Raw genomic sequence first — 7,143 nt, forward strand, 5'->3', positions numbered from 1 at the left:
GGCAGGGGGAGCCCTGAGGAACTCTCGATTCCGGTGCCAAGCCATTCCCTGTGCCAGTTGGGCGAGACCTGCTCTGGGGACAGTGCTAGGTGGGGAGTTTGACTGGGGCAGTATACCTGTCAATCAGTAATGCAGGTGTCCTAAGGTGAGCTCAGGGAGGACAGAAAACCCCCCTGGAGCAGAAGGGCAAAAGCTTGCTTGATCTTCATCTTCCGGAGGAACACAGACTGTGAAACCGGGCACCATGAATGATCTCTCTCACTATAACCTTACAAGGGGCACCTGCAATCTAACTATTCACTATGTGTCTAAGCCCTGCAATGGGAGTTTATATGTGCAAGCTCAGAGGGACTTGATGCAATACCAAAGGAGTCATACCAGGGAAATCAGTCACTGTCCAGGCTGCAGTTCTGACTTGGCACTAGCCCTCGCCTCTATCACGGTCTCATCATTTGAGCCTCACTGCGGGCCTTCAAATACCTCCCTCGGCCCACATATGACTGGACTGCATTCCTACCAGCAGGAATGATGTTTTTGGGTGAACTAAATATTTCTGACCCCAAGAGAGGAATTGCTATTCAATGCCTAAACCCAGAAAAACAGGGTGATTAACAGCCAGTAGGATATGTCACCCCAACCAATACTTTAATCCCTTCCTTCACTCCTAATTGAACCTCATCAAGTCCTGATCCCAGAAGCCATTATAGGACAAAAAGGGAAGCCAGAGGCCTCGTAGCAGGAGTCATAGCTGCAATCACCACTGCCAGCCTCCTGGGAGGAGCCACGTATAATGCCATAAACATAACCGCCACCACGGCAAATATAGGTACTGATACGGGTAAAAATTTCAAACTTCTTTCAAAATCCCTGAACACTCCTGCCTGCATGGTAACAGATAATGGCATTGACTAGGTCATTGACTAGCCAGAGAAGGGAGGTATGCATGACAGCAAATACATCTTGTTGCTTCTACGTTAACTCAACTGGACAGGTCAAGGGGAGGACACAACAAATTCTAGGCAGTGCCCAGTGGCTAAAGGAGTGTAGTCAGGATCACTGAGCTCAATCTGTCTGGCCAAGTCTAAAAGCAGCCTTGCCTAAACACCTGGCTTCCCCTTCATGGGGCCGCTTGTATTTGCCTTATTATTGCTTTTCGGACCCTGCCTCTTGTGCCTGATTAAGAGGTTTGCACAAAATCAACTGCAAATTTTACTCAACCAGAGAGCTAGACAATTTGTTCGAGCACAGGTAAAAGGACCCTATCGCCCCTTTCCCCAAGAAGTTATCTAACAAATTCTTTTTAGGAGCCCATGATGACCCCACAGCTGTAGAAAGTAGACAAAGAGAAACTCTGCCCCTTTTCCTTCTTTATCATCATTATAAGGTGGGAGTGAAAGGGTTAGTAATGTTTTAAAGGGTAAAGGTAAAAGTTTGCAAAAGGCAGAAACTGTGGAAATTGTGTTGCTTGCATGACCTTTGCTCACCCTTCTATTGAGTATAAATAAGGTTTATCTAAATTTTCCACAAGGCAATGGATAACCCAGCAGATGCCGGAAGAGATACCAAACCAGCCCTACTGCAAGGTGGACAATGGGTCAGATGAAGTACATTCGCAGGAAATGCCAGAAGCTAAAATTAGGGTACATAACTGACACCCCAATCCTAATTCTAGGCTGAGCCCTTCTTGGCTCAGCCGGCCTGCACCCAGGCGTATGCAATAAAGCCATTTGCTCTACATTATCCTTGCGTTGTGTGCGTGATCTCCCGTCGGCTCAGACCTTTCAAAGACCACATCCCCATGGGCCCTGCAGATCTAAAGCTGGAACATCCCTGAGATGCACAACATACCAGGAGGGGGACCGGTTACCATGGCGATCCATCTCTCACTATGGCGAGACCTGGATGAGATCCCCTTCTTTTGCCATTTCAACGGTGCTGCCCTGAACACCCCACGTGTCCTAATATCCTGAACACTCCCACCCCAAAAAGAGCCTCTGTGTTCTCATCTTACAATGGGATGTGTAGTCAGAAATCCCAGGGGAGACACTGTTAATACAGGCAGGTGCTGTCCACCCTCTGCTAAAAAAATGGCCTGAGATACTAAAGTGATTCCTCAGTCCTCACTCCAATTCTGCTTTTCCTGCCAATACCTGTTCCCTCGTCCATCACTCGTGTCCACCTCTTGCCACCAGTCACTGAGTGCTCGGGTTTCTGGTCTGAGCTGCAGTGACCATCCACCACCGTTCATGGGATGCCTGTGAGGGCATGTCCCTCCCCTGTCCCTCCCCAGAGGAAAGATCAATGCTGAGTAGAAATGAGACTTATATGGTGCAGGCGTCTGAGGGGTCATCACCGACTGGAGGCCTGGCCGGTGCACCTGCCGCACTCAGCAGGCCAGTGCCCGTGGACCAGTTCCCTGACTGGGGGTGGACGTCTCCTGCTTCACCTGTGGGCCCTGGTTGTGTATCCAGACACCAAAGTAGCTGGTTGTCTTTCAAGAGCTTGGAAATCAGCTACGGTCTGTCATGATTGCCATCAAGATGCAGGGCTTTAAGGGCATTGTTAGGTCCCACAGGATTGTACTGTTACACAGTAGACAAGTGGAGACCAACCTGACACTGTCGTTTTGCCTGCAGTAACCCCACTTCCTGAAGGAGAAGGCAACAGGCTGGAGATCATGTTGCACAGGAAGAAGCGCTTTAAAATGCAGAGCATCTTGGGCTACAAGATGGTCACCTACAAAACACTGGTCACCTACCGCTATCATCACTGAGTACTTGGGATTCAGTCTTAGCTGCAGTGACCATTCCACTTGGCACTTTATGAGCTGCCTCTGACGGCATGTCTCTCCTCTGTCCCACTCCAGGGAGAGAGATCATTCATTCTGAATAAAAATAAAACCAACATAGTACAGGCATCTGTAACTTCATCAACAACAGGAAGCATGGCCGGTGTACCAGGTGCACTCAACAGGCCAATGCCCATGGACTAGTTCCCTGACTGGGGGGTGGATGTCTCCTGTCCCACCTGCGTGCCCATGTTGTGCACACTGACCCTGAAGAGGCTGGTGGTCTGCAAGGAACCTGGGCATGAGCTGCGGTCAGGGGTAATTGCCATCAAGATGCAGGGCTCCAAGCGTGTTCTTAGGTCCCACAAAATTATGCTTTTTTCCAGCGGACATGTGGATATTGACCTGATGCTGACATTTTCCTTGCTATACCCCCACTTCCTGTAGGGAGAAGGCAACAAGCTCAAAATCATGTTGCCACACACAGAGCGCTTTAAGACAGTTGGGCTACAGGATGGTTGCCTACACAATGCTGGTCACAGGCATCATCACCATGGCCGAGGTGATGCGGCGACGCCTCGAGGGAGGCCAGGTGTTGAGCCTCTGCGGCAGCCTCAAGGACACCAGCCCCAAGGTGGCTGAGATCTGGATCTTCTCCCTGACCAGCCAGCCCACTGAACATGAGGACTGTGCCATGCAGGTTGGCCCCATCGCCAAGGCCACAGATAAGTATGAGGAGGAGAATGAGAGCTTCCACTCTGGGCAGGAGGACAGGAACAATGCCACACATGGGCTAGACATTGAAGAGGATGACTTTTACTTGGGAAGGTCGAAGAAGCAGTAGCAATCCATAGTCAAAACTCCATCAATGACCAAACAACTAAACTTCACACAGTAAGATGTGGGGCTACCGGGCAGGTTCAGTGTCCGAGGAGGTCCTGTATTCAGAGCGGGACCCTGTGGAGCATCCACAACATGGAGGACCTGAACCTTGTGAATGTCACCCTGAAGTATCCTAGCAACAATGACCCAGACATAGAGGATGATGACAGCATCCCAAGAAAACCTAAGCTCAGGCCATACTTAGAACACTAGTCACACTCCAGCTTGCAGAGAGATTGGCAGCATCCATAATGTCCAGACCAAGAAGGAGACTTCGAGTCTGACCAATGTGCCTGAGAAGATGTGGTCCCCGGGAGGCAAACAGTTGAGCGACAGTTTTTCTGACCCAGATTTTCACACGCAGCCACCCTAGAGGCCCAGGAAGAATGAGGACATCCTGAGCACAAATGAGCTCGAGCTCAGGCAATACTTAAAACAATGGTCACACCCCAGCTTGCAGATGGGGATCGGGAGCATCCACAGTGCCTGGAGCCTCCAAGCCCCACCCACATGCCCGAGAAGGTGTGGGTCCTGGGAGGCAAGCAGCTCAGTGACATTTTCTCTGACTCAGCTGCCCACAGCACGCCCACTCCCAGGGAGCAGCGGGCACCGCCTGAGGACAGCCAGAAGGCAGAAATCTTTACCAAGGACGTGTTCACAGAAATGCTGCTGGTTAGCAGACTCATCAGCAAGGCCGAGTCTCCCATCAGTCCCTTCACCAAGTCCAAGGGGAAGCCGGCCGACCACGGGGACCAGAGCAGGTCCCTCAAGGAGGAACAGCAGGCATGGCCACAGAACACGCTGTCCAATAGCCTGAACAATGAGAGCTGCCCAGACCCACTGCACCAGCTGCAGGTTCCTAGGAAGATTGTTCATGATCAGTTAAACGACATTCTGTACCACTATGACCAGCTGCCTGACCACGTCATCTTCATCAACACCTCCGACTGGCAGGGGCAGTTCCTGTGGGATGTCCTGCAGCAGCAAAATCTGCCCGTGGTGGGCACCTGCTCCGAGGCTGAGCTCCAGGCGGCCTGCAGCACCATCGTGTCGCAGATGGAGAGATACAGCCAGCGCTGTGCCCGGCCCAGGATTCCAGTGAAGATCGCGGTGGTGGGGGCACAGCACTACCTGAGCGCCGTGCTGCGGCTCTACGTGGAGCAGCTGTCCCCCAAGATGCCTGAGCTGCAGGCCTACATGTGCTTCCAGGTCATCCCGCTGGGTTCCCACCTTGTGCCCAGGTACCTGTGCTCCGTGGATTACCACGACAACAACTTCTTCCCGGACCGGGCCTGGCGGGACCTGTTCACCAAGCTGGAGGCCCAGAGCACTGAGCAGGACAAGCATGACATCGCGTTCACAGTCACACGGTAACTCGTGGGGGCCAGCTCTGTCCACCAGCTGCCCATCGCTCAAGCCAAGCTCACCTACAAGCAGAAGAGCCCCGATGAGCAGTCCTCACAGAGGTTCATTCCCTTCCTGGGGCTGGTGAAGGTGGAAACCGTAGAACCGTCCTCGGCCACCTCAGGAGACTCAGGTGACGCGGCCCCCTCGTGCTCCAGTGTGCTTTCGTCCACCCTGCCGTCCACATCTCCAGCCGCCAAGGAGGCCTCTCACAGCCCGTCCTCCTCCCCGTCGTGAGTGGGAATTCCTCCCCCAGCCAGGGCGTCTGCACCGAGCCGATGGAGCTGCAGGTATATTACTGGACGGCAGCTCAGCCCACAAACAAGGAGAGAGATGCGGAGGACAGAGACCTGCCTACTGCCACCAACATGCTCAAGGGCACCTTCCATTCTCTCCAGGTCAGCAGGCTGCCCAGCAGGGGTGAAGCCAGAGCCACGCCTAGCATGTTGGTGTCCATGACTGTGGTCACCAAGAACAGGGATGAAAATGTGATTTTTTTAACCAAGAACACAGGAGTAGGATGTGGAGGCCCAAAGCCACTGCATCGAGGGCATCAGCCGCCTGGTCTGCACGGCCCAGCACCAGCAGAACGTGCAGCGCGTCCGTATCGATGGCGTGGAGTGGAAGGACGTGCAGTCCCTCCAGCTGGACGCCCAGGGGTCCTCCCACGTCCAGCACTTCCCCGTCTGCCTCTTCTGAAACCCCACGTCCACCTTCTTGCCCTGCCGTGGCCGAGCCCAGGAAGGCCCAGCTGCTCTTCTGTTAACACTTTAGTTTCCTACAGACACAGACCCTGGAACACAAAGAGAAACCATCGTAAGTGCGAATGTGCTCACATCCTGGAAACTGATGGGGTGACCCCCACTGAGAGCCCCCCACTACTCTGCTCATTAACCAGAACACTTCAGCAAGTGGGAGGTCAGTACACAGTGTTCTGCTGGAGAATCGTAGGAGGTATGTTTTGGCTTCAGGAACCTCCAACTCTGCCAGCGAGAAGGGTTCTTGCCTTTGGCATCTGTCCTTCCTGGAAGCCAGGACTCAGTTTCCCCCGAGGGCCAGCTTTGGTGTGTGCCCAGTCTCAGAGCTGAGCGGCCAGAGGTCAAGAGCCAGCCTCCCACTGGGGGCGTCCTGAGCAGAACACGGAGGCCACTCAACCCAGCCCAGGGCCCACCTGCCAACTGGCCAAGAGGCCCCGGCACCATCCGCTTGTGGTTCCCCAGATATTTCAGTCTGACAGGGGGGAGAAAGGAGCCTGAATTATATTATACCATATTTTTGTCATACTAGTTAGTTACAATAAAATGTATTTTTTAAAAAATGTAATAAAATGCTATTCAAATAAATTTAATTTAAATAAAATCAAATTGAACTGTATTACTTTTCTAAGTGTACGTTCCAGCAGCACTAAGCGCATGCACAACATTTAGCGACTGTCAGTCACATCACAACCACTCTCTAGTTCCAGAGCATCATCATCCACACACACCGGGACCTGGTCTCAGTCATTCCTCCTCCTCCCTGCTCAGCCCAATAGTCCCTCCTCTCTGTCTGTCTCCATGGATTTACCTCCGGGGGATTTTTTTATGAAACTAAACTCATAACATATAGAACCTTTTGGGGGGGGGGTGGATAAAATCTTTGTTATATATTTATTCAACAAACAACTCAAGAATTTTCTATGTTTGGGCCATGTCGTTGGCATTGGAAATGGAGATAAAACCGAAACACTAATGAGGTCACAGGGCAGTGGGGGCGGGGGGGCAAGACACATTAATTAATAAATTAAAAATGTGAAGTATGCGGAGGGGACCACTCCTAGTGGCGAGAAGCAGAGGAAACTCATTCTAGGTTCATGTCCACAGGAAGGAAGTTCACGGCTCATGGCATTTCCTGTGAGGAACACATAAGGCGATGGTTCTGTGGCTGGTGAATCACCTCCATTTGAATCGTAGGGGGCACATGATAAAATGCAGGTTCCCAGCATCTTCTGCAAAGGTCATGATTCAGTGCATGGGATTTGGGACGTGGGAATTTGCATTTAAAGTACTCAAAGTAATTCTAGTGCACCT

The 7,143-nt window shown here is 52.0% G+C and overlaps 1 pseudogene; it reads left to right on the plus strand.

Moving 5' to 3' along the window:
• Positions 1-2,962: 2,962 nt before the first annotated feature.
• On the plus strand, positions 2,963-5,848 carry LOC118634878 (annotated as a pseudogene).
• Positions 5,849-7,143: the final 1,295 nt, after the last annotated feature.

The sequence above is a fragment of the Molossus molossus genome, unplaced genomic scaffold, assembly GCF_014108415.1.
Source record: "Molossus molossus isolate mMolMol1 unplaced genomic scaffold, mMolMol1.p scaffold_m16_p_19, whole genome shotgun sequence".
NCBI classification, from domain to species: domain Eukaryota; kingdom Metazoa; phylum Chordata; class Mammalia; order Chiroptera; family Molossidae; genus Molossus; species Molossus molossus.